Consider the following 24,706-nt stretch of genomic DNA (forward strand, 5'->3'; position numbering starts at 1 on the left):
TGACATAGGTTGCTTGTGCTGAGAAGATGGAGAGCCTATTTGTGGTTGGGGGAACAGGAGCAGTTTTATAAAAAACACAGGGGATTTACATTAGTAAATAGGTCGGAGTTGTACCTACAGAACCTGCAAGGAAGGAGCTCAAGGCGGGTAAAGGCCCAGGGTGTGACATTGCAGAGCAGGTGCCAAGAACAGGAGACTGATTTTCTTGGTGTATTGGCTGTAAAGGCAGAGAGGGGAGGCAGCAGTAAGGAGATGCACAGACTGTGTACTGTTAAGCTTAAATAGTTTGTCTATTGCTTTTTTTGTACCTTTTGGTAACAATCATGTCACATATCTATGTAATGACAGATTTGTCTTTCTTTCCAACGTTATACTTTGTGGCGAGCCGGCACGGACATGGCATACTCAGCCCCAGGGCACCTTACGTGCCGCGCCAGGTCGGCCAGGTTCAGTGACCCTGAGAGGGGTGGTGAAGGATGGAGAAAAGACAGACAAGAGAATAAAAGCTGGGTCTCGGTGGGACGCTGCTCCCGGATGGAGAGACAGTGCCGGCGCCCACAAGCCGTGTCTTTATTTTATAGCAGATGCCACGAGGCAAAGTAAGGGCGTGGTCAAGATGTTTACAACGTTCTCGTGGGTTTCGATCCTACTCAACTACATGCACCTGAACCCTATCAAGCCCACATCACTCAGACACGTGGGGCCACGTGTTCGGACCATAGGTTCAAGCTTACAACTGCAGCTGTTGGCTATCATTGTGCTGGGAGGGCCCTGCCCTCCAAGCTGGGACCCGCACGTGGCCGTGAGAGGACTGTGCCCTCTCGTTAGTCCGAGGCTTGAACCTGTCCCAACGCTGTAGCCGCGCTCCACAATACTTCTACTTTTTCTTGTCTTTTTGCTTTGGTTAATGCCTGAAGTACAGGCTGAATGCCAGTGGGGATCCTGGGTAACTACCTCAGTCCCGAATGTGAATGGAAGTGTGTTTAATACTCCCTCGGACGCCTTGCTTGAGGAGTTTTTATCAGGAATGGAGGTTGAAATCAATCGTATCGGACACATCGAGGAGCCTCTTCAGATTCTCTTGGTCGCACCTGCTTCCCAGACCTCAGCTCTTTGCTCGGTCCCACCCGCCATCGCAGCCAACCGATTCCGTGAAAGCTCACGCGGTTCTGCGGCCCCGGGTGGATCGGCTGCAAGCCAGGGTCGCTGGCTCCTTTGGCCACTTCTGGGCTTAGGAGAAACACCCCACCACAGGGCATGGCTCCCCAGGCAGCTTGCAACGGGCTTGCGTGATGGGACCCCGGAAAGCGGGAGAATTCACACAGGAGGGACACTTGGACCAATGGGAGGCAGAAGCTGAGGAGGGAGCTGGGCTGATGAATGCCTTCTTTCCTCCTCAGAGGCACACCCACCGGGAGGTCCTCTGCAGAGCTGGGGGGGAGAGGGGGTGCGCCCGGGCCAGTCACCTGCTGTGCTTTTTCCAAGAAGCACTGAGCATCACAGCCGTAAGTCGCCTTGCCTTGTCCCCACCCTCTCCTGCCTCAGCTTCCTCTCCTCACTGCCCAGGGATTGCACCTTCTCCTGATTCCCTGCTTTCTGGAACCTGGGCGAGGACACTTTGCATCGTCTTTTCGGCATTCATTGAGATAACCACATCATTTTCCTGTAACCTGATGATGTCGCCGCTTTGCTGGGAAACGTGTTTATATGCCTGGTGTAAAGGCTACAGGCGAGTGGGTGTTCTTGCAGGCGTGTGAGGGTCTCTCCGCCCTGCTGTTGTCCACCCTGAGTGTGGCTGCGCACACCTGGGTCCACAGGTCCACAGCCTCTTGCCGCCGGGCCCTGGGAAGCCTCCTGTCTTAGCTTCCAGCGCGTTTCTCCTCTGCACCTGGAGTCAGGCAGCCTGCAGGTCTAAGGAGAGCTGGGAGGGGCGGGAGTGCAGAGAGGGAGTAATTAGGGGCCAGGCGGTATCACAAATCTCCCAGCCACGCTGACACCAGGGAGAGCGATCACACACTTGGCGTCAGCCCAGACAAGTGCGAAAGCCCTTCACTCCGTCTCCGTCTCCGGGAAGAGAGAGGAAGGGAAGAGGCTGGCTGCGCAGCCACATGACGCTTCTCCCACCAAGACAGCCATGAGGTCATCCTCACACTCCCCCGCCCGCAGGGGTGACCTGGGTCGGGGAGCTGTGATGCAGGGGTGCAGGGGAGGGCCCTGCAAGACCAGGGGAAGGTCGCAGAGGGACGTGGCCAGAGAAGGAAGGTGAGGAAAGCCCTCATCAAGGCATCCAATCAGAGCCGGGCCCTGGGCGCACTCCCCCTGCCCTCACCAGGGGCGGCAGGGCGCTCAGCGTTGGCCAAATTAGTCCCGGAGGACAGTGGAAATGAACATGGGCTGCAAGGTGCCCGCGGACCAGGGATGGGAGGTGCCTTATTTCTTGACAGTCGTGCCTTTTGCTTCATGAAGAAATGGAAGATTCTAGAGAAACACGTGCCTTTGTTGCAAGTAGCAAGGACAGGGGTGCTCATCGCAGCCCTCTTCGTAAGGAGAGAAAAAACAGGAAGTGACCTGAAGACGCTGCTGTTGCAAATCTGAGTGACCTAGAACTCCACAGGCCTGGAGGGTCTCCGACCCGGCCTTGTATCAGGAGGGCAGGTTAGAGAAGGAAGTAGACAGTGGCCAGTGGCGATTTTGCCTCCCTCACCCCCAGGGACACTGGCAGTGTCTGGAGACATTTTTGGTTGTCACCATCTGGGCGGGGAGCTACTGGCAGCTATGGTAGAGGCCAGGGATGCTGCCCAGCATCCTCCTGTACACAGGACAGCGCCCCCCCAACCCCCCAACAAAAAAATCATTCGGCCCCAAATGCCAATCGTACTGAGGCTGAGAAGCCCTGTAGTAACACCATCTACTGAGTTCAAAGACACGTTAAATAAACTATATGTTGTTTAGGGACGCAGACATTTCTAGCCAATCCCAAGGACGTGCATCCCATCAGACTGTGCTTTCCATGAGAACAAGATTGGGGGGGGCGGGGTTGTTCCCACTGTGTCAGACGGTCCATCATGAATGAAATAATGAATAATAAACACCAAATTCAGGATAATGATATTTCAGGGTAAAATGAAGATAAAAATGCTTTTGGGGGGGCATGTCTTAAATATTTTGTAATTTAAAAAGTCCACCGGGGAGGTGTATGTGTGTGTGTGTGTGGGGGGGGGGGGGGCTTTTGAAAACAAACGTGTCCCATCTGCTTTTAAAGAAAAGAGCACCTCGGATCTGGGCTCCCCCACAGACCAGCTTTAGGGCCTGGGCACGTTGCCTGTGGGGGCCTCATCTATGAACTGACTTTTCCCTCCTGGCTCACTACTCCTGGGGACAGCACAGCTCCACGGCGCTGCGGGCTGCGGAAGCGCTCGGGAAGGTCTGAGGAGGAGGTGGTATTACTGCCTGTCTAACTTGCTCCCCGACTTCCAGCTCTAGGTCATCGGTGCGGGTCACCCCTTAATCTCCAGTGGTACCCGGATGCTAGACGCATGTGAACAAGCTTGCAAAACTGCTAAGGACTTTTTCTAAATTTTGGACGGAAGACAGCCAGCCGCGGGGTCGGGGGATGAAGGCAAGCAAGATCGAGCATCTGTATATGAATGTGAGATGCTCACCTGTGTACATGTGACTGTGAATGACTTCATGTGTGTGCCTGGGTGTCGGCATGTGCATGAGTGTGCATGTGAGTTTGGGTGTGGTCTCCGAGCACACACGTGTCTGTCTGTGTGCGTATCTGATGAGGGTGTGCGCCTTCGCACGTGTGTGAATATATGTGTATGCGTCTTCATCTGTGATTGTGCACGTGTGTGTGGTTCTGTGCCTGGAAATGTAGACGAGTGGATGAGATGCACACAAACATTCGTGTGTGTGGAGAGTTCCCCATTCACACGCGTGTGTATCTGAAGGGGCACTAGTGTCTATGTATTTGTGACCGTGTGCATACATGCGTCTATACTCTTCTAAAGGGGTTCATCCGAGTCTTCCTCCCCTTTCCATTCCATCCACCTCTCCCCACCTCCGTGCCTCCTCCCTCCCCCTTTCCTTCCTCCTCGGGCTCCCTTTGTCCAGGTGTGACTGCCTCAGGTGGGCCTCCCTGTCCCCGTGGCTTCAGGCCTTCCCAGCAGGTGGGAGGCAGCTCAGGAGGGCTCTTAGCAGGTGAAAGGTCCAGCTCCAGCCCCCACGGAGCCCCAGGGACAAAGGAATTCCCTGCAGGCCCCTTCCTAATCCCCCAACAGACCCCTCCCCCACCCACCTCTGGCATCTCCCGGAACAAAGGGCCCTTTTCATTCTGTGCTTGCGGGTGGTCACATTCCTGACAGCTGCTCAGAATGAAGGGTGAGGGGACATGGAGCTCTGGTGAGGGCAGTTGGGCAACCTCTGCAGGCCTCAGTTTTCCCCTTTGAGAAATGGGGGAAGCCACACAGGAGGGGCAGCAGGCAAAGCTGTCCTGCCAAAGTCTTGCTTTAGCCACCTCCTCACTTATCCATCAGGAAGTGTTTACTGAGCACCTAGTGTGTGCCAAGCTCTCTACTAGGGACTGAAAACCGAGATGAGCAAAAGGGGTTTCTCTACCTTGGGGCGTCCATGGTGGGAGCTGAGGTGGGAGGGGAACCCCAGAGGCACAGACCATGAGAATCCTGGATCAAAAGTGTTGTACCAGGAGGCAGGCGCAGGCTTTCAAACCTTCCCTTAGCGCCATCTCACCTGCCAAATACACATATAAATGTTTTCTAAATCCTCACCGCGGATATTCCTTAGAGAGAGCAGAGGGGTGGGGTGGGATAGAGACAGAGAGAGAGAGAGAGAGAGAGAGAGAGAGAGAGAGAGAGAGAGAGATATTGGTTGCTTCTGCACACACTCCAACTAGGGCCAGGGATCAAACCTGGAACCCAGGTATGTGCCCTTGACCAGGAATCGAACCTGAGACTCTTCAGTGCTCGGGCTGATGCTCTAATCTCTGAGCAACACCAGCCAGGGCTCACCATTTATTTGGCCACCCACCCATCCACCTCTCTCTCCGTCTCCCTATTCACCATTCCTATGCAGCCACTCATCTCTCCACTCACCCTCTCGTCCACCTCCCCACCCATACATCCCCTCACCCATTCATCTACTTCCCCACTATTCACCTATCCTTACACACCGATCTATACATTCATACACCTGCCTGCCTATCTTCCATGTACCCACACTCACCCATCAATGCCCTCCTATCCATTCACCTACTCACCCATTTACCAGTCATCCACTCATCCACCACAGACCCACCAACGCATACTCCCACCCATCCAAATACCCACTCACCCTCCTACGTACCCACTTACCCACCTACCCACTGTCCATTCTCGCTTACCCGGTCACCCATTTATATACTTGTTGGTCCACAAACACCTTGATCCATCCACATATCCACTCCTCTCTCCATCCATCTGCCTGCACATTTGATCACCGCCACACTCACCTATCTCCTCACTCATTTATCCATCCAGTGACCGATATTTACCACTGCTTTATCCATCCTCCACCAGCCACTCACCTGCCCACCTATCCAATTACCGATCAACCCGACACTATCCACCCATCCACCTTCCCATCGAGGTGACCAACCAGTCAAGCATCCAGCCAAATACCCAACCGACCACCTACCCACGGACCCACTCACCCTCCATCTACCCACGTGCTCACCATCATGCCCGGGCACAGACTCCACATGGCAGCCCAGGGGGGCCCAGGGAAGCCTCTGCTGTGGGCTCGTAGGGCTCGGCCGGACGTCCCCATGAGCCACCCACACGCAGAGCCCGGCCGGACTGGCAGGTGGCGATGGCGGCGGGGCAGTAACTGGGAGTAAAGCTCACCCACCGAGCTCTTTCCTCCAGGCCCCGAGTAAGGATTTGGGGGACGAAAGGAAATGGGAGACAGACACCTGCCCGGGGAAGGGGGTGGAGGAGAGAGAAAAAGAGAGACCGGTGAGTGAACTAAAGACGGGAGATAAATAGGAATTTAGCCCAGCTGGTGTGGCTCAGTGGTTGAGCATCAACCTATGAACCAGGAGGTCATGGTTTGGTTCCCGGTCAAGGGCACATGCCTGGGATGCGGGCTCAATCCCCAGTGAGGGGCGTGCAGGAGGCAGCCGATCTATGCTTCTCATCACTGAGGTTTCTATCTCTTTCTCCCTTTCCCTTCCTCTCTGACATCAATAAAAATATATTTTTAAAAGGAAATAGAAATTTATAGAGAGAGAAATAGGAAGTGGAAGAGAGACATGAAGAGAGAGACAAAGGCTAGAGAAATGGGAGGTGAAAGAGAATAGATTACCTATTGGGGCGAGAGGAGGCCGCATGTCATGAATATCATGCCCTCCGCCCTCTCCATCTGGCCTTGGAACTCCCATGGAGGCCCCCAAAGAAGTTCCTGTCACCCCTTCCCCTCGGGAGGGACCCCCGGTCGCAGGGAAGGCGCAGGGAACCGAGGCTGTGTGGGTTTGGCCCGCACTCCATCAATGAGGCCGCATCTGCGGAAATCACCTTTTAATTTCCTAATTACATTGTCCTCTCCTGCAGCTCAGCCCGCCTCCTGGGAGCGGTGGGTGGGCTTGGAGCTGACTCCCATGAGCCGCTCTCCTGGCGGCTTCGGCTTCGATAAGGCAGGAGCCGGGGCCTCGGAGCGCCTCCTCCGGGCGCAGCACCCGCTGTTTGGATCTAACTTAGAGGAGTTTCTGCCAACGTTGTCCCCACACCAGGCGACCCAGATCCGGGCCCAGGCGCAGAGGGAGTGGGCTCTGGACAGGCCCGCGTTCCAAACGTGACCCCCGCTGGGCACGCGCTGTGCCGGCGCCTCCATCTCCCCCATCCCACCTCAGTCTTCCCCCCCCCCCCCCAGGCCTGGAAATAAAAAACAATGCTCATTGGCTCTGATTGCCAGGCTGCCAGGAGACCAGCCTTGTGAAGCGCTCTCCCCCAAGTGCTCTCAGGGCGTTAGTGATTGTTCATGGATTCCTGCTAGTGAGTGTTTATTGAGTGGCTACTATGGATCAAGTGCTCCCGACCGCCCTGCAGATCCAGAGATGAAGGAAGCTCGGTGCCTGCTCTCCCACAGCTGGCCAGGGCTGGGCTGACGGGGAACATGGGGAGGATGGTGATGAGGAGGATGGGGAGGATGAGGATGGGGAGGATGAGGATGGGGAGGATGGTGATGAGGAGGATGAGGATGGGGAGGATGAGGATGGGGAGGACGGTGATGAGGAGGATGGGGAGATGGTGATGAGGAGGATGAGGATGGGGAGGATGAGGATGGGGAGGATGGTGATGAGGAGGATGGGGAGAATGCTGTATGTGCTCAGAGGGGTCCAGGCTGGGTGAGCCCCATCGCGATGGCAGCCTGGAGAAAGGAGATGTGGGGAGGGCAGTGAAGACTCAGGATGGAGGCGCTGTCAGCTGGGCTGGAGAGGACACCCACCACAGAGGCACGTGCACCTTGGTGAGCACATCCCGCAGGTTGGACAGGTGGGGGCACTGGCTGGCCTCAGCCCTGCAGGCCCTGGGGGAGCCCGGGTCTGCCCTTTGAGTCCTTCTCTTCCCACAGCCCAGCGGTTCTGAAGGCGTGGAGAGGCCCGTTAGAGAGAGATGGTCCCCCCGCCCCTCGATAGTGGTACTCTTAGCAACTTTCTCAGAAATCCTCACAGCAATCTGCTTCCAGAGGAGACCCAGCGGAGACCAGGAGAGCTGCCCTGCCCTAAACAACGGGAAAGCAGACAGAAGGTCCTAAAGTTACAGCTTCAAGGTTTGGACAACGGGCCCAGGTCCCTGACCCCTGAGGGAAGGAGAGCAGACAGGTGAGCCCTGTGGGAGGTGCCAGGCCACCGCGCAGGCTGGGCCAACCCAAGGAATCGGCTGGCGTGAGTGGAGCTCAAGGTGGAGGTCAGATCCTACTCCAGTGATGGCGAACCTAGGACACGTGTGTCAGAGGTGACACGCGAACTCATTTTTTTGGTTGATTTTTCTTTGTTAAATGGCATTTAAATATATAAAATAAATATCAAAAATATAAGTCTTTGTTTTACTATGGTTGCAAATATCAAAAAATTTCTATATGTGACATGGCACCAGAGTTCAGTTAGGGTTTTTCAAAATGCTGACACGCCGAGCTCAAAAGGTTCGCCATCACTGACCTACTCCCTGACACCCTGACGCGGGCACTATTTTAAGGGCCGTTTGACCAGGAGGCAACCAAGGCACCGACATGTTCAAAGGCTCAGCTACTAGGGGGCGAAGCCAGGACTCGAACCCAGAGCCCATGGTCCTTGCCACCACCCGACCCTGTGAATGTCAGGCTAAGAGATTTGGATATTTTCCTTCATAACTGCTTGTCCCTTCCTCCCCGCCCCAAAGGGTTTTCAGGACGAAACCAGAGGTGACCTGTTCCTAGGGGCGAGAAGACTTGAACTTCATCCTTGAACTCTGACCCTCTGGGAGAAGCAAACATGTCCACCCCCTGCTGTGACTGCTTGTCTAAATAAAGATGGTGCTGGGGATTGGGGGTGGGGGAGCAGGGGGTGTTTCTAACTGGGGACAACCCCCCCCCCGACATTTCATCTTGGCCTCGCATGGAGATGGGCCATGCCAAGATATCGGTCTTATTGATAACAATAACGGTGGCGATTATTATATTTTATTTTCCAATCGTGGTCATTATCGTACATTAAATCATTAGCATTCATTATTCCTACAATGTGTAATTAGGACAATGGTGGATAGATTGCTCTCGACTGTAATGAAGTTTTTGTAATTGTAATTTATTGGCATCAAATTACCTTTCTTCCAACGAATCTGAACCTCACGCTCTTCACTCGGGGTGGTGGGGGGGAGGGAGGCGATTCTTTTTAATTAATGTTTCTTGTTTGCGCCGCGCAGGGGGAGCGGGCCGGCCGGCTCCCTCCCCTGTGTCTGCGGGAAGTTAACCAAGAAGAGCGAATGCTTCCTCCAATCAGTCATCCAGCAAGACAGGGCTTCCTCCTCCCGCCCCCACCCCCACCCGCCTCTCCCCTCCCCTGAGCTGCAGCCACAGGGAAAAACAAAACCAACGGGTCTACCAACAGGACGAGCTGAGCAGACCGGAGACCAGGATGCAGACGAGTGGAGCCCGTTGGTTGCCCAGTGTGAGGGGACATGTTTCCTCCTCCTTCAGAACTGGCGTGAGTCGCCAGCCTCCGTCGTGGAGGGCACGGACATTGGCGGTGGCTTTGGGTTTTGTCATCTGCACATGTGATTGTGAGGTTTAGTGGAGGTGGGGAGCCCTTCTCCCTCCTTCCCCCCCGTCTTGTTTCTGCAAAGGCTGAGTGAGGCGTCTCCAGGCATTTATTTCTGCTGTTGTAATAGGAAATTGCCTACATTTGACTGGTTTTGACCTACAAAAATGGCGATTTAATGGCTCAAATGAATCTATTCACTGGAATGGTCATCAATAAAATGACTCCTCCCCAAAGATGATGATTAGGAGGGAGAGAAACGGCCATTCGTTTTTAGGCGATGGAATGAGTAAGAAGGGTGTATGTAAGGGGGGGGGGACAGGAAAGGAGGGGGCAGACGGAGGCCGCCTGGAGAAGAGGAAGTGGCCTGGAGAAGGGGACTGAGCGTGGCTGCCAACCATCGTGGACCAAGCATAGGTCAGGTCCTTTCTGTGCAGAAGGCCAGTCACCTCCCAGGGTGATGGTTCCACCCCAGGCTCTGGAGCTCCCAGGCACCTGCACGGCTGCTGCTCCATCTTCCCGGAAACACATTCCTATCCGTCACTCACATCTTAGACCGGACCTGAGACCAGCCTGATCTTTTGCCTCCTGAACGTGGCTTTGGTTTCCCAGTAAAAGAACATTAGCTTGGTGACGCTGGAAGGAAAGTGTTCTTAGGTCTAAAATCCCACGGCCCCTAACATCAGACCTGGAGGCAGGTGTCTCCTCTGTTTCTGCACCTGCTGGCTTGCACTGGGAGGTTTTGGCCTTGTCCGGACAGACCAGGACTCGAGGAATCCTGGAAAGTCACTAAAACCAGGACTTTGGGTCTGAATTGATTAGTTGGCAGGGCACATGGACAAAGTCCCTGCCTTCTAAGAGGCTGAGGGCCATCAGGCCCATCTAGGTCTGGTTCTGAGAAGGGCTTTGTATTCTTCAGCACCAAGGACAGAGGTCAAGCAAGGCTCCCTTGCCCCTACACACACACACACACACACACACACACACACACACACACACACACACACACACAGGGGGGGGGGCGGAGGCAAGGGCACCTTTAAGGTGACCTATACACTTTGATCAAGGGACAGACGGACTAAAGAAGAAGGTGCCATGAAGAAAGCAAAGGGCCCAAGAGAACGCATAAGGCATGGTGCAGGGCACCCTGAGAGGATGTAGGGATTGGTCCCCGGCTTTGGGGAGCCCCCAGGCTAGCGGGAAAGGTAGACAGGTGCATAAATAACCACTGCACAGGTGTAAGTTCCATTGGCAGGATAGCAAATGCTATGGGAAATCAGGGAAGACAGCTGTTTTCCGTAGGGAGGAGTTTGATGGAGGACTTCTTGGAGGAGGAAGCCCCTGAGCTAGGCAGGCAAAGATATGCAGGGTTGGGACGGGGTGCCCGAGAAGAGAGGCTGGAAACCAAGCAAGTTCCTTCCCCCTCTCCTTCCTCCTCCTCCTAATTCTCTTCCCCGGCTCCTTTCTCTTTCGTCTCCTCTGCCTTCTCCTCTCTGTGCTTATTCTTCTCTTTCTGCTTCTTCCCCCTCCTCTCCCTCTTGTTCTTTCTCCTTTTCTTCCTTCTCTCCCCCCTAAATTATTTCTTAATAATGGGCTGACTCACCATGCCAGGGCATCTGCCAGATATTCAGAACATGAACCCGTAAGCCTTCCTCACTGTTTCAAACTCCCGGCGTGGGCTGGAATGGGACGTGGATGGAAATTCTGTGTGGGCAGAGGCAGCGCCTTGGTTGAGGACAAAAGCTGGATACCCACCCCCAGGGCAGGCAATGTGAGGAAGGAATCCGGTCAAGCAGACCCCATCAGATCCAGCCGGATCCTGAATGACCTGCGTGACCTTCAGCAAGTCGCCGCAGGGCTGTCTCTGCAAACGCCATTCTGTAAAACCAGAGTAAACGGACTTCCTTTTCACAGGTTGTCGTGAGGGTTAAATGCAATAATCTCGTGCCAGGCACTTAGTCGATGCTAAAAAAAGTTCCCTTCCCACCTCCTTTAATTAATGAATCCCTCTATTTAAAGTGGGGTCTCTGGCTCCCGCGCGGGAGCCAGGCGCGGTGGGGTTGTGCCCGCAGAGGAGCGGAAGGCAGGAGAGGAGATCGGCTCCTGATGGGGTGACGGTGGGCAGTGGGAATCTAATTTCTCAGCAAACGCTGCAATTTGCCAGCCCTTTTAATTATTATTTTTTATGATGGATACAAATGAAAAATAAACGGTGTGTCTCCATCACAGCAGGGATTAAAATTGGTCCCTAATTATTATCTTTGAATCAGTCTAGCTTCCGTGAGCTCTGCTTCCTGAGGTATAATTGAGGTGCGTGCGTGTGTGTGTGTGTGTGTGTGTGTGTGTCCTTGGTTTGCGGGGGAGGCACTGCCTTCATTTGATGTGCCCCGTCGTCTCTTCAAACCCCATCTCACTTTTCCTTCTTTCTTTGCCCAGACCTTGAGGAACACTAGAGTGGAGGGGACTTGAGCACTAGGTCCTCAGCCCCATCCCACTCTTCCCACCGGTGTATTTCCCAAACCAGTGTGCTCTGTGATATATAAAGAAGTGCATTTAAAACAATTAAAGTTTTTTTTTCCAATTACAGTTTGACATTCAATATTATATTAGTTTCAGGTGAATAGCAGAGTGATGAGACATTTATATAACTCATGAAGTGACCCCTCTGTAAGTCGAGCATCCCCCAGCCCGTACAGAGTTATTAAATATTATTGACTGTGTTCCCTATGCTGTACTTTGCATTCTCATGACTATTTTGTTAACGGTTGAGTTGTAGATCTTAATCCCTTCACCTTTTTCACCCAGAGTCCATACCAGCCGTGGGCGGATCCGGCCCGTTTGAAATGAATAAAACTAAAAAAAAAAAAAAAGACCGTACCCTTTTATGTAATGATGTTTACTTTGAATTTATATTAGTTCACACAAACACTCCATCCATGCTTTTGTTCCGGCCCTCCGGTCCAGTTTAAGAACCCATTGTGGCCCTCGAGTCAAAAAGTTTGCCCACCCCTGGTCCATACCCTGCCCCTGTGGCAACCAAAGGTTGGTTCTCTGTATCTATGCGTCTATTTCTGTTTTGCTTGTTCATTTATTTTGTTGTTTAGATTCCACATATAAGTGAAACCATATGGTATGTGTCTTTCTCTGTCTGACTTATTTCACTTAGCGTAATACCTTCTAGAGCCATTCATGTTGTCTCAAATGACAAGACTTCATTCTTTTTTATGGCTGAGTAATATTCCATTGTATGTATGAGCCACATTTCTTTATCCAATCACCTAGCAATGGACACATAGGTTGTGTCCATATCTTATTGTAAGTAATTCCATATGGTAAATAATGCTGCAATGAACACAGGGGTGAGTATAACACAGGCTGGGTGTTTTATTACATACACATCATTATTCTATTCATTTCTCCTTTAGATTTTAAAGAAAATTATGTTGAAAAATTTCATGGGCCCCAAGCACTGTGTTAGCCCTGTGCTGATTCTGTCCCCTGTTCATTCATTCATTCACCCATTCATTCATTTATTCAGCAAGAACCTCAAGAGCAGATTCTGCTAAGACCTGGGGCTCCCAGGACGGGCAGAGGCAGCCACTGCCCTGCCTTCATGTCGCTGATGTTCTAGGAGAGGAGACAGAAGCAGGACAAATGCCCCAAGAAGTAAACGTATAATGACTGGGTTAGAAGGTCTTTTGAGAGCCAAGAACAAGGAAATGTGAGGCGGTCAGAGAGAGAGGGCGGGTCAGTGAGGGATGGTACCCCAATCTGAGCTGCCGGCGAACTCTGCCAAGTGGGTGGGGAGCAGCATCCCAGGCAGAGGGCCCGGTATAAGCAAAGGTCCTGAGGCCGGCTCTTTAAGCAACTAGCAGGAGGCCACAGGTTTGGGGGAAAGGAGGGATGGGCAGGAACCTCCCCCAGTTTCAGGCGTGTCTCATTAGGAAGCCATATCTGTCCCTTAGGGCTCTCATCTGCTCACCTGATTCTCTCACCTGATTCTGGCCTTCCCAGCCCATCGCCTGGGCCAGGGCTCTGGGCACCAAGCACGAACCAGGGCGGTGGCTTCATTAGGTCACTGTCAGGAAGGGACGGGAGGTTAATTGCTATTCTCTTTGTGAGGCTGGCGTGGCCAGGCCGCTAGGCTCACGGCTGTGTGTGTGTGTGTGTGTGTGTGTACTAACGTGTGCAGGGAAGTTGGGCCTGGAGCTGGGGGGAGGCCACAGGGGCAGGGGGTGGGTTGCACAAGATTTCTTTGGGAGCCCGGAGCCTTGTCTTGTCTGGTGTGCAGCAAAGAGGAGTACTTAACAAGCATTAAGGGACACAAATAATTCCCCTTTTCTCCTCGGGGCCCATTCTTCCCGCTCTCTTTTCTTGTAAATCCCGCTCCTTGCATGTGAATAGCGGAATGGCTTCATCTGGGACCTTTAATCAGATCCCTGGTCGGCACTCGGAGGGCAAAGTGCCCCGGGGATTACCTTTTCTTTTCGGGTTTCTCTCCCCCAGGTCCGCCGCGCCCCTCCCCCTCCCCCCGCCGCGGCTTCCTCCCGCGTTTGTTCTCCGCAGAAGTGAGTGAGGAAGGTTTAAAGGGCGGGGAGCGGGGCTTACAAACTTAAGGGGATCGGGCCCTATTCAGGAGGCCTTGTCCGCAGGCTCCCCGCTTTGTTCCCGCGCCATTCTTCAGCTGATTTCTTCACTCCAGTAAAAGCACTTTAATTCCCTTTTTGATACGGAGAATCGTCCTCTTCCCCTCGCCCCCTCCCTCCACCCCACACACCCCATTTCACTTTCTCAGACCCTTTATGCCGCGTCTCATCCGCCCCAACAAAGACCTAACATCCTCGCAAAGTATTTCTTTCACCCGCAGAGTGAGGCTGCGGAGAATGGAGTGGGGGGTGGGGGTGGGGCGGGGAGGAGGAAGGAGGGGGCTTCTCTGGGGGGACCCTTGGGTTCGGCAGCAGCCCCTGCGGTTCCAGCCGCGCCTTGGATGGGAAGCCAAGGCGTGGGTGTAGCACGTGTGTGGGGTGTGGGGTGTGGGGAAGGAGAGGGCGTTTGGGCGTGTGTCTGGGTGAGCGTGCCAGGTGCATGGAGACACCCAGGCCTGGTGTGGGCTTTTGGGGCGGGGGGGGGGGGGCAGGGGGGAGACAGGGCCTTCAGCCTCCATCCCAATCCCTGAACCTCTTGGGTGCCTCCCAGCGGAGCCTGGGCCCTCGCGGGGGCTTTGCAGCTCCGTGAGGATGCTTGGAGGAAATGGGCAGCTGCAAGGAAGAGAAAGCCCCCGACTCCGAAGGAACACTGGTGAGAGCAGAACGTGAAGCGCATGCACCGTATCCGCCCAGTGGCGCTGACGGTCCCGGTGATGCTCATGGACATTCCACTGCGCACGAAGCCAACGTGGGGCAGGCTTCCCCTCCCTTCCCAGGCACGGCCTGGCCTCTCTCCCTCTCGCTTCCCTCTTCCCAGCGACGTGAAGAACACGGACCAGCCCCGCCTGGGACCTGCCGGGAACCATCTGTGACTGCTGCTTCAATGCCGGTTCCAATCCCGGCCCTCCCTGGAGGAGGTGACCATCTTCCTAAACGTTCGTTGTCTTTCTCTCTCAGAGATAGTTTTTGTTGCCTATTTACAGTCCCCAAATCATACCCCCTTTCGTTCAGATTTTTCTCACTCTGCGAGGATTTCCCAAGCATGCCTGGGGCCCGCGGGCGGTCCCAGCCCACCACCATCTCAGCAAGCTCCTCCTCACCAGGCTGCCAAAGGAGAACTCGGAAAGCCCGTTCAAACAGTTTACAGCAAAACCAGCTCCATGTCCTGCTTTCGGGGGTGTGTTTTTTTTTAAATATATTTTTACTGATTTCAGAGAGGAAGGGAGAGGGAGAGAGGGATAGAAACATTAATGATGACAGAGAATCGTTGATCGGCTGCCTCCTGCACGCCCCACACTAGGGATCAAGCCCACAACCTGGGCACGTGCCCTGATGGGGAATCCAACCGTGACCTCCTGGTTCATAGGCCGACGCTCGCCCACTGAGCCACCCGCTGGGCTCGGTGGGTTTCTCTGATGTGGGAAGGAGCCCTCAAGCTGAGAGTGTTTGGTGCCTACTGACACCTGCACAGGGCCTGCCGCCCATCCCACCCCACTCTCATCGTGGGATTAGGTTGTGCCGGCCGCGACCAGCCTTGGCGTCGCCACCCATGAAGTGGGAATAACAGATCCGCCCGGCTCTTCACTGAGCAAGAAGCAATGCCCCTGCCTCCCGCCCTGGAAGGATGCCGCGCGCTTTCCCATCTTCCCTTCTTTCTGTCTGAAATGTGAGAAAGATGAGTTCCCGCTTCAAAATGTCGACAAATCGAAGCAGGGCCATTTAAGAGAAAGTGGCCGGGCCGTAATAGCCCAATTGGGAGTCTGCGCAGCTGAAGGGCCGGCTCTCTCCCTGCCGGCGGACGGGCAATTACCACCAGGCATTTTTCGGGCAAAATAGAAGGCAGAGAAATAGCAAGCAGGAGCCCCAATTATCAGGAGTCATTCTCAGGATGTGGGGGGACCGCTCCCTCATCCTGCTGCTGGGAACTGCAGGCGGGGAGACCCCGGCAGGTAGAGCAGTGCGGATGGCCCTTCAGCAAAGAGAATGTCTGGTCTTATTTGGCCTGAAGGCTGGGCCCAAGAGGAGGAGGATGGGAGGGTGGTTTGGGAGCCAGGCTTCTCCCTCCGATGGGTGTGTCCTCCTCCGCTGGCCCCTAAGTAAATAGAGGGGACCTTCGCCCCTCCGAGCTCCCAGAGGTGCAGACAGAAGGCACCACGCCTCCAGCCACCGCGAGGGTTCAGGCTGTGGGAGCTGGTGAACGCTTAGCAACAGACTCTCAAAGCCCCAAAGCTCCTACCTCTGATTCATCAAGTTGGTCAGTGTCCATGGTGTAAGCAGAGCATGTCAAACTCGCGGCCCGTGGACCGCGTGTGCTTATTTGGCCCGTGTTAGCCTTTGAGTTGGACATGCTTGGTGTAAACACTGCCCGCCCGCTGGGAAGAGACGCGCACAGCACGCGGCTGTGGAATATGTTCGCCATCCAGATGCGACCCAGGTGAATACCCTCACGCGCGCAGGAGCAGCGACATGTAGTCCTGTGATCAGGAAATGGCGACTTTTGGAGTTTAATAGGGTTACATCCTCAGTTTACGTAAAGGACGATTTAATGATGGCCGTGCTGCACACGACCCGCCAAAGTCCTGTACACGGGGCCGTTGGCTCTGGGGAGCCAGGAAGAGCTGCTGCGGCCACGGCTGCTCAGGGTCCTCAGGGCCCGCCCACCCCCCTGCGCCTGTGGGTGCTCCCGGCCGTCCATCAGCAAATCGATCACTTTGTGATTAAAGAGAATCGAGAGGCAGCTCTCCACGCCTCGCCGTGGAAACCCACCTTCCAGGCCAGCCCGAGACTGGGTTCGCTTTAGGAGAGTGAGTTCTCTTTTCCCCTCGCCTGGAGTTTTGTTTTTAAAACCACAAGCCTGTGGCCTCATCATGTGTTCAACAGCAAACCCTCAATGCCTACTACGTGCCAGACTTGGGAGAGGGAGATGGTACAGGCCCCATTGTGGGCATCCTTCCCTCGACAGGCCAAGCAGAGACTCCTGGCTCAGCTCCCCTGGGGGACAAGGCAGTGCTTCCGCTGCACCGGGCCCCCACACTTTTCTCCTGCCCCGGCTTTTCTGGGGAGCTTCCCGCTAGGGGGTCTCAGCTCCCCTCTCTTCGTCTCCTATTTTCTAACAGTTTCTTCCCTTGGGTCCCTAGAATGTTCCAAAATTAGCTGATGTAGTTCAGTATTTTTAAAAAGCTCATGTAACTTGGTTATAGAGCTACTGTTTGCACAAATGAGAAAGCCCAGGAATGCAAAGTGGGGATGTGGGGAGCTCATTTGCATAAAGCACCTGGTGTGGCTTTGTCCAATGAAATATGCAAATAATTCGTGATTCAGGGGCCTAGAGGCCAGGAAACCTACACAGGTCTGCCAGGGGCACCTATGTGGGTGCTCATCAGTGTTGTTTATGGGGGAGTCGGGGCACACAGGTGAGTGTGGGGACAGGCGCTGGGGCAGATGCCTCTGATGGCCTCATGCCACATCCCCTTGCCCCCCCTCCACCCCCACCCCCACCATTGCAGTCCCACCCGGGGAGTCCCCACCTCCGCACAGGCTGCGTGCCTCTCCCAGGCCTTCTCTGATGTAGGCAGGCTCAGCCCAGGTGCCAGAAGGGGACATTGACTTAGGGGGAACTCTTTCTGACTCAGTTATTTCTCACAAAAATGTACGAGGTGTGTGTCAGATAATGAAGCTATGGCAGCTCTGAGTTCTTGAATCCAGTAGTCATGTGGTGGCCGGGTTGTGGTCCTTGTTTTTAGAAAATGCATACTGACGACCAATAGTCCAACAAAGAAAAAAGCAGACATAGGCAGATAGACCGATAAAGCAAATGGCTCAAAATACGAACACATGGGGAATAGAGAGAAAGAGTGTACAAATGCTCATGGATTTATTCCTCTTGCAACTTTTCAAAAGGTTTGAAACCTTCTTAAATAAAAGAAAAAAACACATGAGGGTGACATTATTATTGTCCCCATTTTACAGATGGGGAAACTGAGGCACAGAGCGGTTAGCACCCGTCGGCCACGGCCTAGAAACATTATTGCCTTATTTATAGGATGAGGCTCAGAGACATCACCTCCTCTGTTCACCATCACACAGCATGAAAGTGGGTAGGTCTCAGCTGTGAAGGGCCCCACGTGTCTCACCCCCCAAAGCTATGTGGACCTCGGGTGGGTTTGGACGAGGCAGAGGTCAGAGAGTAGACTCCCTGCAGTGGGCACACCAGTGTCCTCCCAGCCCCAGGGCGAATCTTTATGGCGCCCTTTCCTCCCTCCCTCCCCACCCACCTTCTGACCACACAGAAGCCTGACCCGGGAGCCGGCCAGCCCTGCCCCCATCTCCCCCCCCATTCACTTTGCAACAGCAGCCCCACTGGGGTGGGGGGAGGCGGGGGGCTGGCGAGGCAGGCTGGAGGTATTTGCCAGCAAACATGAGATGTGTGTTAAACACTCGGCCACAGCTTCTCCCCACCCGGCAGTGTTTGCTCAGTAAACACTATGGACTCCCTGTCCCTCTGCCTGGGCCTGGGCCCCCAGAGCAAAGCTGGTCCTTCACCAGCCTCCCGCCCCAGCTCCGCCTCCCCCCTCCGCCCCCACCCAGACCTGTGGAACAGAATGGGCCCTCCTCCCTGGGCCATGTCCGGGGTGTCCAGGCCTTGGGTACTACCTCTAACAGAATTCCTCCGGCGCTGGGATTCTGCAATGAGGGGGTGGTGAGTTTTAACCAGTTCTCTCTCTGGTCTCTGTTCCATCCATCCTCTAGGATCCAGGAAGCCAGCTTGTTCCAGCTCTCATTCATTCATTCATCCATTCATTCATCCAGGAAGTATTTTTTTTAAATATTGATTGATTGACGGGAGAGAGAAACATCAGTTTGTTGTTCCACTCATCTATGCATTCATTGGTTGATTCTTGTTGCCCTGACCCGCGATTGGACCCCCAGCCTTGACGTACCAGAACAACGCTCTAACCAACTGAGCTCCCCAGCCAGGGCCCAGGAAGTATTTTTTGAGGCCCACTGTGTGCCAGGCAGGGCTGTGTGCTGGGGACCCTGCAGTGCCCAAGACTAACGTAGTCAGCAGAGCTTCTCCCCCTCCTGGAGCCGACTGAGTAAGGCAGTCAGCAGGCCAATCAACAAGGCCTGTAGAAACAGGAAGACACTAGGGTGTCGTCAAAGGCCCCTGGAAGGAGGTGGAGACACAAATCAGCACGATAGTCAGTTCCTCCTTCTGCCTCAGACTCCACGGGGCCAGCATGGCGCTGTTACAGATCTTATCTCTATTTAAAATGCTGGTATCTTACTTGTCATCGATTTTAAAAAGTGACATAAAACTCATCGAACATAAAGCTCACCACTTCAAAGAGTACAGTTCAGTGGCTTTTAGTACATTCACAGTTGTGTGCGACCACCACCAGTCACCATTGATTCCGGAACATTTTCCCTCCCAAAGAAGAATCCACACCCACTGAGCTGTCCGCCCCATTCCTCCGGCCGCGGCAGCTACAAGCCTGCCTTCTGTCTCTCTGGCGTCGCCTCTTCCGGATGCGTATACGTTTCATATGTGTCTTTTGGGTCTTGCTTCTCTCACTTGGCAGAATGTTTTCTGGGTTCATCCACGTTGGGGCGTGAGTCAGCACCTCGTCCCTTTTTGTGGCTGAATAGTCCTCCATTGCAGGCATAGACCTCATTTCGTGTACCCATTCATCTCTTGGTAGACATGCGGACCATTCATGGGCTTTCGTATTCAATTTGGTTTTTTAAAATATTGCATCAAAATGTTACTTATTGTGGGTCCTGAGTTTCCTGGCAGCTCCCTAAATCTCACCCCCGAGGCACCCTACCCTCATCTCTGATGGGGTGGAACCAGGTGCTGGGGTCCAACCCCAGCAGGTCCAGGGGTCCCCAAAGGTGTGGACGGAGTCGGCGAAGAAGGAACAACACAGAGGCAGCGTTCAGTTGATCAGCAGCCTAGCCAGGATCTCTAGCCAAGTTCTGGTCAGGATCTCCAGCAAAGTTCTGGTTAGGATCTCCAGCCAGGTTCTGTGTCCATGTTCTCTTGCTAGGTTCTCCAGCCAGGTTCTCCAGGGGTTCCCAAAGGTGTAGACAGAGTCGGCGAAGAAGGAATGACACGAAGACAGCGTTCAGTTGATCAGCAGCCTAGCCAGGATCTCTAGCCAGGATCTCCGGCCAAGTTCTGGTCTGGATCTCCAGTGAAGTTCTGCTTAGGATCTCCAGCCAGGTTCTGTCCAGGTTCTCCAGCCAGGTTCAGTCACCAGGTTCTAGTCAGGTTCTCTTGCCATGTTCTATCCAGGTTCTGTAGCCAGGTTCTGTCTCTAGGATCTTTAGCCAGGCTCTCTTGCTAGGTTCTGTCTCTAGGTTCTGTTGCCAGTTTCTGTCGGGGATCTTTTGCCATGTTCTCTCCCTAGGTTTTATCTCTAGGTTCTGTGGCCAGTTTCTGTCCAGGATCTTTTGCCATGTTCTCTCACTAGGTTCTGTCTCTAGGTTCTGTCTCTAGGTTCTGTGGCCAGTTTCTGTCCAGGATCTTTTGCCATGTTCTCTCCAGCGAAGTTCTTCTGTCTCTAGGTTCTGTGTAGGTTCTGTGTCTAGGTTCTGTGTAGGTTCTGTGTCTAGGTTCTGTGTCTCTTGGTTCTGTCTTCTAAGTTCTGTGTTCTAAGTTCTGTGTTGTTACATCTGTATTTATACCAGTTGATTCCAATCCTATTAATCTCTATTCCAAAGGTTAGGGCGTTTCTTATCTCCATTCCAGGGAGTAAAGATTATGTAGCTTAAGCATGATTGTTCGTAGTTAAAGTGATTACCCGCCTGGCACTTAGTTGAGGGGTTTTATTTCCTCCCTAACTTCAGGGGAAAATCCCTACCTGGGGAAACAACCTTTCTCAGAGAGGAGACCTTGGTTAAAACACATAGTGCCAAGAAAGTGAGAAAACATATTAAGAACAGTATGCCATATATGCCAGGTCCTTTGAAACAGCAAGGATGGACCGGCTCCCGGCAACCAGGTTTCAGAGAGAAGGAAGAGAGTGAGGGCGCTGAGGGGGACAGAGCGGACACTGGTGGGGAGGGAGGCAGGCAGAGGGAACAGCCAGTGCAGACACCTGAGGCAGGAACATGCTGGGGATGTCTGAGGAGCAGCAAGGGCTCGGATTGGCTGGAACCGGGGAGCAGCGAGAGGCGGAGAGACTGGGCAGGGCTGGAGGAATGAACGGTGGGGAGGAAGTGGCGGGACCACGCAGGGCTTTGTGGCAGGGAGAGGAGGGTGTGTTTCCTGTGAGCCCGATGGAAGCCATTGGTTAACTTTGAGTTGGTGAATTTACAGAATCTGGTTTTAGTTTTAAAAGCTCACTGGCTGCTCTGTGCAGGGGTTGGAAGCAAAACAGAAAGTGGGGGTCCTGGTTGGGGGGATCGTCGAAGGTGTCCAGATGAGACCCCGTGAGGCCAGCAACAGACCTGGAGAAAAGGGTCATCGGGGAGATGTTGAACATATAGAGAGAAGGCCCTTTCGTTCACTTGGCGAACAATTATTGAGCACTGACTGTATGCCAGGCGGCGCGCTACATGCTGGGAATACCGTGGGACACAAAGCCGGGCGAGGTCCCAGCCTTCACGGAGCTCAGAGACATGAAGCAAGGAATGGCCCATGTGACCAGGTGTGACGGGGAGCGGGGAGGGGGTGGGCTGCTGTTGACCCGTGGCTGTTTCTGGAAATGGGACCCATCGGTCAGAGGAAGACCTGCTATCCCACTGGGAGATGTGCCCAAGACACTCCGCTTCCTCTGAGGACGCGTCGTGGAGACGATGTCCACACGGTCCTGCAACATGGCAGCCTCCTCCGGAAGACACACGTGGCCTCCCCAGGTGGCCCCTCTGCAGGGGGAACACCCGCTCTGGGCAGTTGAGTCGCCCCAGGACTCTGAGTTGCCCTTGTCTCCCTGTCTGGTCTTTAGAGGGAATCCGAGGCCGTAGGGAAGGCTGAGAGGGGCCATTAGCACTCACCAGCCACTTCCCTCAGCTCCCAGGCGGCCGCCTCCCCCGTGACTGATGAGGAGTCCTGGCAGGGGGCTGATTCGGAAGAAACGAGGCTGGGAGACCCCTCAGATCCGGCACGGGAGACACCCCATTAATCTTTAACAAACATGAAGTTCCATGAGGCCGGGCCTCAACTAATGAGGCCTGGTTTCCCAGGACTCCCCGGGGAAGAGGAATTAACCACGGAGGTCCCGCAAGCAGGGAGTTGATTTCCCAAGAAGGGAGGGCGGGCTGGCGCCCAGGCTCGGGCCGGGGCCACCTGGACGGGTTCCCTGCAGGCCGGGCCACCAATGCCACCGCTCCCTTCATGGGTCTCCTTGTGGACACTTGGTGTTTAAAGTGAGGTGCGATTGACACACAACTCATTGCATTTATGTGAAGTGTAAGCTTTGCTACATTACACACCTCAAAACCATCACACAGTCCATATACTCAACACCCCCGTCGCCTGCAACGTGTTCCCTCATCTAAAACTTCAAGGGCATAAGTACCCTAAAGCTAGTGTATAAAGTCAATCAGCTTAATATTCTAGAATTCTGTAATTCTGAGATTTTACTTATTGCATTTCCTAAAAGTTTATGATTCTTAGGTTCTATGAAGGAAGGGCTGCATGCCTTGAGGGGTTCCATTAGACGAGATTTCTCTAATTCTACAATTCTGTGGTTCTAAGTTCCTACAAAGCTAGAATTTTAGACCCTCTCGGTCTAATGTTTAAAATTCCATCATTCTAAGATGCTTTTGTCGAGACTCCTAAAATTCTAGAACGATATAGTGCTCAGTTTCTCTCGAGCTCTTAGTCTGGAACCCTCTCTCTCCAAGATTCTAAGACGTGAACTTGGGCCAACGAGTCGCCTTTCCAGCACTTGTTGCCAGGACCACCAGCTCCATCCCAGGTTCTGTGGCCCCGGGCGGCACCTGGCCCTGGACTGGAACTTGAAGATCATCAGCTCTCGGTGGCCAGCTTCTCCATCCTCCTTGTGCCGGGACATTGGCTGCTCCTTGAAAGCATTGAGGGTGGGGAGGCACTGACTAATCAAACGAAGTGGCCGCCATCCGGTAGGCGACAGGTCCCTGAGGGAGCAGGACACAGGACCTGTATGTCCGTGCTGAAGGCTGCTTCCCAGGCAGGCTCTCCGACCCGGTGTGGACGCAGAGCTGTTTCTGCCCAGCCCTTCCCACCTTTCTCTCCTATTTTGGAATTTTGCCTGGAGCCTGTCCTTGCTAAAGGCCACTCGTCTCACTGCCTAGAACTGGGTCCCACGGCCGCCTAGAGCTGCAAGAAGTTAGGGGAAGTATTTCCGTGAGCATCACTGCTGCTCGGCCAAAAGCAGACGTCTGCTGAGGAGGAAGAGAGGAAAGATGGTACCAATGGGTGACCAGCAGCACTGCCATACCGATGACCATGATGCAACTGACAAAAAAATCCAGGTGTGCGCAGGCTGCAAGCACAGCTGGATCCCGGGGGTCAAAGGAGACTGGCAGGTAGTGGGGTGACTCTGTGCGGCCCCACACCTGGTGGCAGGAAGGCTTCCAGCAACTGAGGGTCGACATTCTCTCGGGTTAGCATTTCAAGAAAGGAGAATGCGACTTTCCCGCTCCCGCGGCTGGGGGCGGGACTTGTGGTGGAAGATATACTCTGATGAATGGATTCGCACCGTGTCCCTCCCCGGGAGCTGCAGGTGAAGGCACGCAGACACAGACCACGGTGTGTGTGTGTGTGTGTGTGTGTGTGTGTGTGTGTAGGGGGGGCAGGTGGGGAGGGGTATTGGGCAGGTAAAGCCACCTGTTTCCATTGCAGGCTGGGCAGGCGCTTTTGCATGACTTCCACTTGGACATAATTTGGATCAGACAAATTATGACTATTTGTTCAGACAAATTATTGAGTCCCGAGTCATAAGTCACAAGATTTAGTATCCATCCATCCATCCGTCCGTCCTTCCATCCACCTGCCCGTCCATCCATCCATCTGTCCATCCAGTCAATGTTCCTTGCTCTCCTGTGTGATCTCAAGCTCACCACATTCCCTTTGAAAGGTCTCAGTGTCCCTCTGGGAGAGGCAGACTCCCCTAAAAATCTCCTCACCATTAGGGGTGCAGCTCTGGCCCTGGCTGGTGTGGCTCAGAGGAGAGAGCATCGGCTTACAGACTGAAAGGTCCCGGGTTTGATTCTGGTCAAGGGCATAAGCCCGGGTTGCGGGCTCGATCCCCAGTAGGGGGCATTCAGGAGGCAGCCGATCAATGGTTCTCTCTCTTCATTGATGTTTCTATCCCCCCCTCTCCTTTCCTCTCTCTCTAAAAATCAATAAAAAATATATTTAAAAAAAGAGTACAGCTCTGGGGTCAGACAACTTTGTTTCAATCCAGGCGCTGCCACTTGTCAGCTCTGTGCATTGAGTAACTCACTTCCTCATTTGGAACCTCAATTTCCCCAATCTCCACAATCCCAGCTGCCCTGAGGGGGTTGAATGAGATCATGTATGTCAAATATGCAGACAGGTGCCTGACCCACCATCATCACCACCACCACCATCATCATCATCATCAAGATCATCATCATCACCATCATCATCACACCACCACCATCACCGTCACCATCACCACCGTCACCATCACCATTAGCACTGTCACCATCATCATCATCATCACCACCACCATCAGCAGCACCGTCACCATCACCATCATTTGTCCTGCCTGCCCCAGGAAGATGACCATAGTCACAAAGCATCACAAAGATT

The sequence above is a fragment of the Myotis myotis genome, unplaced genomic scaffold, assembly GCF_014108235.1.
Source record: "Myotis myotis isolate mMyoMyo1 unplaced genomic scaffold, mMyoMyo1.p scaffold_m19_p_20, whole genome shotgun sequence".
NCBI lineage: Eukaryota > Metazoa > Chordata > Mammalia > Chiroptera > Vespertilionidae > Myotis > Myotis myotis.